We start from the raw sequence: 10112 nt of genomic DNA on the forward strand, positions 1-10112 counted from the left end.
AAGGAAGGAAGGAAGGAAGAAAGAAAGAAAGAAAGAAAGAAAGAAAGAAAGAAAGAAAGAAAGAAAGAAAGAAAGAAAGAAAGAAAGACAGGCCCCTCACCAGGCTCATCTCCAAGTTCTCTTTCTGTCCTAACATTAGAATAATCTTAAACATGTCAATTAGGGAAGAACTGAAGAAGTTGCATGATTGCCACATGAAATATTGCACAGCTATCATGCATACATAGCCCACTAAAGAGCTCTTAATGGTATGGAGCCGTGAGACTTAGGAATGGAAACAATGTAACCATGGAGAATTTGGCAATTGGTACATGGAAAATTCCTGAAAGGAATACACAGGAAATGGGTAGAGACCTCCTGCAAGTTTCGATGCCATAGCTGTTCCTTTCATCCCTACATTTCCCCAACAAGCTTCACTTTTAATAATTAATATATATTAATGTTGTAGTATGACCAAAGTTAGATGATCTGCCACGATCAACTTGCCATTATGTCTCCTTGGAACTGCTTATTTGAATCCACTTTCTCTTCATCTACAAACAGCCATTTCTATTAGGGGTCAAAGAACTGTGGCCCCCAAATGCTTTTTAAATAAAGTTTTATAGGAGCACAGACACGCCATGCATTGCTTATGTTGTTCTTATTTAACGACAGAGTTGACCAGTTTAGTGAGGCAGAGGACCACATAGGATAAAGTATTTTGTCACTGGGCTAGGATTAACGACCAAGAGATTCCCAGGGTTGATGTACTCAGGGCATTTAAGTGCTCAGTCAAGACAACAGTGAACTGTGAGATAGGTATTCATGTCTGGCCCTTTGAGGAGCAGGTTCAATAAAAGAAGTAGCTGCATTTGACATTCATTAGGGAACATATCTATGAATACATGAGGCAGTGCTGGGGAGTTGTCTCAGTGAAGTAAGTATTTGAAGCATAAGAGTGACCAGAGCTCAGACTCTCAACACCCCCCAGCAATACTGGGTGGCTGTGACAGTCTGCCTGTAATTCCAGTACTCAGTAGTGAGACAGGAGACCTCAGAGGAAGCAGTTTAGCTAGACAAAGCCAAATATTGTCAAATTCTGAGTTCATTTAAAAGGCGTTGCCTGAAGAATGAGAGAGAGAGAGAGAGAGAGAGAGAGAGAGAGAGAGAGAGAGAGACTGAGACTCTTGATGTCAACCTTGGGCTTCCACTTGAATGTGCATATATGTGCACATGTGCATACACACATACATGTGTAAACACATGAACATGCATATATGTACAACACCTATATATGAAATAATGCTTTTCAAAGGAGCAAAGATGAAGACTAGAGGCTAAGGGATTATTGAGGGTAAAACGTCAGAATAGTATCTTTTGCCAAGTGTGGTTCAAGCTCTCTCAATGGGGTGTGCTCACAGATCACATACCAATAGCCCATTCCTAGAATGTCCCAGGTTCAGCTGAAATACAGCCCAGTGTAGCATGATTGGTGCACAGCACCGTCATGGGGTTTAGACTCTCTGGAGTCATGGGGTTCCAGCCCCTGTTAAACAAAACTTGGGGGACAGGACTACTATTGTAGTACAAGACAGAACAGTGGACCTGAAGACAAAGCATCGAAGCAGAGATGATAATCCTTAAGTCTTTAGTCTCTTCGAGACAGCCTGAAGCAAAATTGAAGATCAACCCAGAGCATTCAGTTGTGTTAGCTGAGACCTGTTTGGTCCACTCAAAGTTACTTGAACAGCAAACTGTGTTGTGTTTTATAACTGGAATCCAGGAAGAAAGACTTCAAGGCATCAGTGGCTCCCAGAGAGACTCTCAGCCACAGAGAGATGCTCAGCCAGGCAAGCTGGGTAGCATGAGTTTGATTCCCAGAACACACTTAAAAGTGAAAGGAAAGGTCCCAACTCCAAAGTTGTCTTCTGACCTTCACATGTGCACTGTGACACCTATGCCACCTACATACATCACACACATACACAATAATGATGATAATAGTAATAGCAATAATAATACCATCAAGAGTATCGAATCTGAGGGTCTCTTCTTCCAGCAGCATCAGCTTTGGTCTATGACAAAGATGGCAGCCCTTCGCTATGGAAATTGTATCTAACAGAAGAGATCTTTCTCTGGTTTAATAGAGTCATACAGCCAATAATATGTGAAATAGACGTCTGTGTGGTGCAATAATAGAAGCATGGTTTTTTAATAACTGATATGCATTCGTATGTACACACGTGTGTGTGCACACTCAGCTATATACCCAGTGTCTGTGTCTTGAAGTTCATAGCAATCTGAGTTTTAAGTACCGCTTCCAGCAGGACAATTATATTAACTAATGATTGCTGAGGGTTACCATACACTGAGTGCCCCTCTAACAGTCTTTACAAGCACTACATTATTAGAGTCTCACAATTGCAGCAGCCTTCTGAGGCTATTTTTCACCATGTCTGGTTTGCAGAGGAGTTAACTATGTTATCATCTTGGATTCATAAAGGAAGCACTTAAAGACACAGAACTGTGAAGTTATTTGGAGAGTCACGCAGCCAGTGAGTGTGAGGCCCGTGTTTGTCTTAGAACCAGACAGCTTTGCCTCAGCTGTTTGACTCAGTTGTTCCCATCTGTCCAGTCAGGCAACTCACAGATCTCTGGGCTGCAAATTCTGTGCAGCAAGATCATGTGACATCACCAACCATACTCATTACTGCTCTGTGAAGTCTCCCCAATACCACCTTCCAGCTCCATAATTTACTGAGGACTCTCAGAATAGAAAAAAAAAATCTGTTTTTACCTTAGGTACTAGTTTATTATAGAGACAAGAAATACATTATAATCAATAACGGGAAGAGCTGTAGGGAGTGTCTGGGGGGGGACCAGGAGTTTTAATTTACCATCTCCCTGTGGAAACTGTAGATTATTTTTCTCAGCAATACCCAGTCCCCCTCAGGAATATCTCATAGAGCCTGAACCAGCTCTAGGTAGACAAAAGCATTTGCAATCAGCAGAATATTTCAAGGACTTAGAAGCTATCTTCTGGGAGCAAGCAGGGTCAGTTGTTTCCTTGGAATCTGAAGGGTTTGTGTGAGTCGGACCTGCAGGCTATCTCTCTAATATTGTACAGGCCCACTAGATAAAGCTGGAACCCATCCCTTGGTCCTGTTGCATAGGAGGAACTCAGTTCTATCCCTTTCATACCATCCTCGCATTCAAGAAGGTGCACTGAGCATTTCAGGATTTGAGGGATTTAACCAGCTCCAGCACGGTTGTCTGTCCAGAGTCTGGCGCTCACAACCTCCAGTCCCATCTCCACCACATATCAACTAAACATCAGCTAACCCGTCATCTGTGTTTCAGAAACTCAGTATTAAAACCCTTTCAAATGGGAATATTCTTCAAAAGCAGTAAAGCTGATCATAACAAGAAATGATAATGGTTAGGTTTACAGTCTAGGATACATTTGTTGGACAGTTTCATCTAAAAGTCAAATTGTTACTTTTATAACTCAGGTATATGGATAAAATCAAGTTTTTCTTCTCAGATTTCTATTCTCATAATAATAATGAAGGCTTTTTGACTGTGTAGTCATCTAACATCTTTTTATTATGCCTTTCCAAACAATTGCTAGATTATGAAATATGCACACGTGTACCTGAGTAGTGTGTGTCTAGTAAATTGTATGCTTTCTGTATAAAGCTCAGGGATGAAAATTAGGAGTAAATAGAAATAGAAATTCTGATGTTATCTTATTCATATACCATCTAATATGGATCATCAGCAAGATTCCTCAAGGGACACACCTCCAGAGTGGGTATTGGTTTGTTTTTTTTCTCCAGATTGTAGCCACACACCATTTCTTACTGCCACCCAATTCTGTATAAGCTGAGACTCAGTGCACTTCCCCGGGTCCTCACTATTATAACATTGCTGTATCAGCATTGTGCTTTAGACAATATAGTTCAATAAGGTCATAGGCAAAAGAGTCAATATGAATGAAAAAGCACAAAGCAATGACTGCTAAGCTATGTGTTCAGGGATTCAAGGCTATCAAGACATTAGATTAGGGTACATAGGAGGGCCCATAAAAAAGGAAGCGTTAGTGTTTCTCTTTAAGATGGAGACAAGTGGGTTTGAATGCAGAAGTATAAAGGGAACAAAGGCTGAGAAGGAGAAATAAGTGTGGCAAAAATTGTAGGGAGAACAAGGCCAACCCAACTGAAAGGCCCAATCCATGCCAGCCAGGAAGAACTTGGCCTCGTTTCTCAGGGGCCACTAACATAATTCAGTCTGGTTTCATTCTAAACTCAGGCACCCCAGAGCTGGGTGTTGTCCACTCAGGCTTCATCTGTTGAGGCAACATAGGAAACTCTACAGTTCTCCGGTGGCAGCTCTCTGTAAACTGCATTCGATAGATTTCTGGCCTCTCGCTGGCTTTCAGATCCTTCTCCACATAGTCATCCATCCTAGGCTTTCTCTAGGCCGGGCTACAGTGAGTAGTGATGGTAGAGGAGACTCTTTGCTACAGTAAGCAATTTCTGTTTTCAAGCTCTGTGTTCATCCTAAACTATGAACTGTCTTCTCGCGTGCAGTTTTCTTTTAAAAAGTGGTGTAGTGGCTGAGATGAAACAAGACTGCTCTGATACTTCTAGTTCTTGAGAACCTTCCCACTGCTGTGAGTGGGGATGAGGAAAGATCACAAAGAACCAAGGGAGCAAGGCTGGTAGATGCTGTGGGAGGAAGCAAGCTCTAATGGAGTTAAAATTAATTGGCATGTGTGTGGTAAGAGGAAGACATGGAGGAACAGATGTTGAGGCAATTGCCAGAGCACAGGGATGAATTGCCTGTCTTCCTGCCAGGCCTCAATGCAAACTCCTGCGAGAAATGGTTTTGCTACCTCAAGGTCTTAACGGAACATTAGTCAGGGCTGTGGAGATGGGACTTTGGCCAAGGAGATGTCATTCTAAACCAGATTTCAGAAAGGCAATGACTGTGCAGGGCTCTGCTCCTCCATCAGACCAGCCGTTTCCAGAGTCATTCTGGGTGCCCTTGCAACTGTCACGAAGGCTAAACCTGAGGATGTAAAACAGACACTGCATCTCCTGACTGAATTCAGATACACCGCAAGGCCTGGGTATATGTGTAGCTCTGTTGATCAGAGCAATGTTGCCTGTTGAAGCATGGGGCTTTTGTGCATGATCCCATACATCCACCCACCCATCATTCAAGTGCTGAGTTTGGGACTGTATTCCTGTGCACAGTACTCTCTGCGCTGGAGTGCAAGAGCATCCCTTGTCTACTGTGAGGAAGCATTCTTTGACAATAAAAAGCAGATTCCTATCAGCAAAAGGCAGGAAGTGAAAGGTGGAAGTTCCCGGAGAGAGATAGGGACTCTGGGAGGTAGATTCAGAGGTAGGAAGATTCACCCTGGACTCTGAGGAAGTCAGACGCATGAAACCAAGGAGAGGTAACTAGCCTTGTGATGGACATAGACTAGTTAAAGTGGGTTAAATGAGTGATTAGTTAGTTGGGGAACAAGCATAGCATAAGGCTATGAGCATTGTTAATAAAAATAAACCTCTGAGTTGTTCTTTGGGAACTGGGGCATGAGTGGGAAACCCCATTGCTACACTGGAGTCTAATCAATATGAAAATCAGATGGTATTTACCGTCATCAAGCCAGTAGTCCAGTATATTTGGAGATTGGCAAACAATAGGTATAATAAATCGACTATGTGTTTTTCTGGAGGGGTTGCATTCTGATTCTAAGAAAAAGTGTGCTGGCGTAAAGGCAACAGGAGAATGAAGGACGATGTAAAATAGGTTAGGGTGAATCTCATCATTCAAGGCAGCGGCGATCATGTGAATTCCTTGGGAAGAGTATTCAAGATGGTGGGAATAGCCAGTGAAAAAGAGCAGAATTGAGAATTTCCTTCACAGACTGAGTGACAGGGACAGGAGCAGGGAACAAGGTCAAGAACGAATGTGTCCAGAGAATAGCAAAAGCCATGGGGCCTGCTCTTGAGTGCATTTTGTATACCCAGTAAGACTCCATTTGAAAAACCGATTTTGCCTTTTCACTTGGTTGTCAGTTGGAGGCAGCTTCTTGGTTAGGGATGGGAGCCCGTGTCCACTCCCTCCTCTCAGCTAGGACTCCATCTGGCTTGAAACTGTGCAGACCCTGTAAAAGCTATGGTGCTAGCTTGTTAGACACTCTCCTCCTCTCTCCTTTTCCACATTGAAAGCTTTTCGGATCCAACATAGAGCTTGAGTACAGACCCACAGACTGGGAGAAGCCATGTGCTATAGAATTTAGAAACGAGCTTAGTGTATGGTAACTGCTTCCTTCCCCCTAACTCCCAGGGCCTACAGTACCAAGACTCACAGGAGGTTCTAACTGTCAGACCTAACCCATAGCCCTCAGGCCTGAGGAAGCAAAGTCACCTTTCATCCTTACCCTCATCCAGAACCAGGAGCTCCATGAACCAAATTCCTCTAGTTAAAAAACACATTTGCCGAGAGTTTCCTAGGCTTGCCTAGGCTCTGGAATGCCAGGTAATCGCCAATGAGGTGCCAGTGGAAGACAAAGCTGTCTCTTTCTACTATTGAATTGGTAGTCCTCAACTAAGCGTGCTTAGAGACTAGAGATAACCCAAAAGGCAGGATTGCTGCTCTCCTTAGGGAAAGACCAGGAGAGACTCCCTTGGCCTCCTCTGCTCTTGGTATGATGGATGCAGAGGAAGAGAGCACAGCATCTGCATTAGCCACTTAGGAGTGCGAAATCAGGAATAGCATTTCCGATTGGGCCTTTACCACCAAAGCCTCCCCACACTGGAGGTGGCTTGCAGTTCAAACCTCATCCTTTCCAGAGCTAGAAATAAGGTTTACAATGCAAAGAAGAAAAGGCTAAGCTTCTGCGAGCACTGTTCCACTTAAGGTCTCCAGATAGTAGCAGCAGCAGAGGTGATAAGACAAAGATGGTTTTCAGACCATCCTTCAACACGTGATGAGAACCAGTCAACATCCTGGCTGTCCAGGCTGGAGTCGGAGGGGGAAGGGCATTCACAAAAGCCTTAAAAAAAAAAAAAGCCTTGTCTCTCATCACCATGGCAACCCACCTCTTATAAAGGCAAGAAACAAAATGTGTGAATCCTGTGATAGCTCCTTGACCTCCAGGCCTCTTTTACTATTGTCTCATTCTGCACTTTTGAAGCACATATGCTACATACATTGTGTATTTCAGAGAAGGGTTCCTTTGGAGAGGTGTGGGAGTTACGGAGAACTTCTATAGGGCTGGCTACATACAAATCAGAGACATCATGCTTATAGCTATAGCTTATAGCTAGCCAGTCCAGGCTCTTCCACCCAGGGAAGATGTCAGGGTTCCAGCTGAGACTAAATGGGAAAAGGGACTAAAATGTTCTTGTTATATCTGAGTTTACTCTAGCCGTATTTGATGTCTTATCTTTTATGTTTTCATTACCTTGTTTAATTCATACCATAAATGAATACGTGCATCCAAAAGGAGTAACATAGGCATTCTACTTCTTGATAGAAATGGTAGAAATGACTGACGGCTCTGATTTATTCCCTAGAATGGCCTGAAATGGAGGAACGTAAGAGCTGAGAACACTGTGACTAGACATAAACCAAGCATCCAGCAAAGTCAGTAGGTTATAAATCAGAAACAAGTAAAGGTATAACACTCAAGTAGCCTCTTTGGGAACAGAGGGATTGAACCTGTGTCCCAGTCGAGGAATTGAGGAAACAGGGAAGAGAGATGATCTTTGCCCTCCGAGAGGATCCAATACACTGAGCTATAGGAATCAGGGGTGGACTGAGCAGGGAGGGAAAGGGCTCAGAGAGCCCTTTTTCTACCACATGGAAGACCTTTTCATCTGTAGAGAAGGAAACCAATCGCAGGCGTTATTCTTGCAAGTTTATTCAGTTTTCTGCCTTAACTGTGTTTTTGCTTATTCTCGTTACTTCCAATGTTGAAGCATCTTTCAGAAGGAGAGAGAGGTAAATGTGGCTTACACGTGGATTTTCCCTTTCCTTTCCATATAAATTGCACATTTTCGTGCAAGAGATAACATGTTCAAAGCCATCACAGGAGGATAGAACTTCAGTCCAGTCAGAGTACATCTGCCGAGGGAGAGTCTTCAGAAAGCAAAGCCACGCACAGGAGCATGTTACACAGCAGTGGACGCAGTCACCTGTGAACATTCTAGAAACAGAGTGCAATCCATGAGGAAGAGCATCCTGGGCCCTTATTAATTCTTATAGAGTTAGGCGGCCAATTTTCATCTTTTATTTCAGTAGCATTCTCTGCAGAAAACTGACTTAGCTAAGAAAAATAAATAGACCAGAATTTAAAGCAACTCTTTATTTTCTGTAAGTCTTCTGTGGGTCCTGACGGATATTTCCATAAAGAGACTATCACGTGTTCGTAGGGATAGAAATCTTTATGTAACCTCTTTATGCAAAAGTTTTCACACTCCCCTTCTAAAGATTTTTATTTGTATTCACAAACAATGTGAAATGTACTATATCATGAAGCATTTGGGGGATTTGTTTAAGATATGCAAAGTATTCTTTTCTTAGATCTCAAGGAAATTTAAAGTAATAGATGAAGAAGAGAATCTCAGGCAAACACTATCACTTGTTTCTTCGGGTCAAAGTGCAAACTTGTAAGCTCCCGATTGTGTGTGTGTGAGTGTGTGTGTATGAGTGTGTGTGTGTATGAATGTGTGTATGTGTATGAGTGTATGTGTATGAGTGTGTATGCGAATGTACATATGATTGTGTTAGTGTGTGTGTGTATGAGTGTGTGCATGACTGTGTGTATGAGTGTGTGCATGACTGTGTGTATGAGTGTGTGTGTTGTGTTATGTGTGTGTGGTGTATGCATGGGCATGCACATCTGCTAAAAGCAGGATACATTTTAGAGTAACTTTTCTTTCTCCTAAAATTTAGCTTAAAAACAAATCTAGGGGCCTTTCTCTTTCTCTTCCCGTCTCAGGCGCTGCGGGAGCCGGTGGTTACCGTGCAGACATGGCCAAGTCCAAGAACCACACCACACACAACCAGTCCCACAAATGGCACAGAAATGGCATCAAGAAAACCGGGTCGCAAAGATACGAATCTCTTAAGGGGGTTGACCCCAGGTTCCTAAGGAACATGCACTTTGCCAAGAAGCACAACAAGAAAGGCCTGAAGAAGATGCAGGCCAACAATGCAAAGGCAGTGAGTGCGCGCGCAGAGGCCATCAAGGCCCTGGTGAAGCCTCAGGCCATCAAGCCCAAGATGCCAAAAGGCCCCAAACTCAAGCGGCTGGCTTTCATCGCTCACCCTAAGCTTGGGAAGTGGATTCGAAGCTACATGGCCAAGGGTCAGAGGCTCTGCCAACCGAAGCCTAAAGTCCAAACCAAGGCAGGAGCCAAAGCTCCAGCTAAGGCCCAGGCTTCAGCTCCAGCCCAGGCTCCCAAAGGTGCTCAGGCCCCCAAAGGTACACAGGCCCCTGTGAAGGCCCCATAGAAAAGGCTCCTGCCAGTGTGAAGACAGACGGACTGCTGTGACACACTTCCCCACACACTATTTGCAGATGACCAGTGTCCTATGCTGTTCTTACAAATAAACTCAGGCAAGATCTGTTAAAAAAAAAAAAAAAAACAAATCTAAGGAGAGGTGCTAAGTTGAATCATTTTATCTTAGTGACAGCACTAAGTTTGATAAGGGTACAACGTTTTAGGACACAAGTGTCACTTACTAAAGAATTCTCCTAACGTGGTCCTGCTCTTAGAAGTCAAGCCATTAAAGTGAAGTGTACGTACGTATTAGCCATGCGTCGGTCGGCATCACAAAGCTTTATGATTTACCGTAGTCAAGTAGGAAGCACAGAGTGCTAAGGAGCAGTGGAACTTCTGTGCTCTATTGCCTTTGAAATCCGTTTACTTTTCCAAACTCCTAGAGTAAAAGTCTGTCCTGCAGGACTCACTCTAGAGCCCATTACTCTGCCCAAAAGGAGAGTCAGTGCTGGAGTCATGGGGTACAGTGACCAGGTCTGAGACCCCAGCTGGATACCTCGGAGCGTTAGTCTGAACAAATCCTTAGGAAAGTTGAGAGAGCGTCCA

The 10112-nt window shown here is 43.5% G+C and overlaps 1 pseudogene across 1 annotated transcript; it reads left to right on the plus strand.

Annotated features, from left to right (window-relative positions):
* The first annotated feature begins 9002 nt into the window (after positions 1 to 9002).
* Positions 9003 to 9651, plus strand: LOC110284337 (annotated as a pseudogene). Its single transcript, XR_002376921.1, has one exon. The product of XR_002376921.1 is annotated as a 60S ribosomal protein L29 pseudogene (transcript).
* Positions 9652 to 10112: the final 461 nt, after the last annotated feature.

This window comes from Mus caroli, chromosome 17 (assembly GCF_900094665.2).
Source record: "Mus caroli chromosome 17, CAROLI_EIJ_v1.1, whole genome shotgun sequence".
Lineage (NCBI taxonomy): Eukaryota > Metazoa > Chordata > Mammalia > Rodentia > Muridae > Mus > Mus caroli.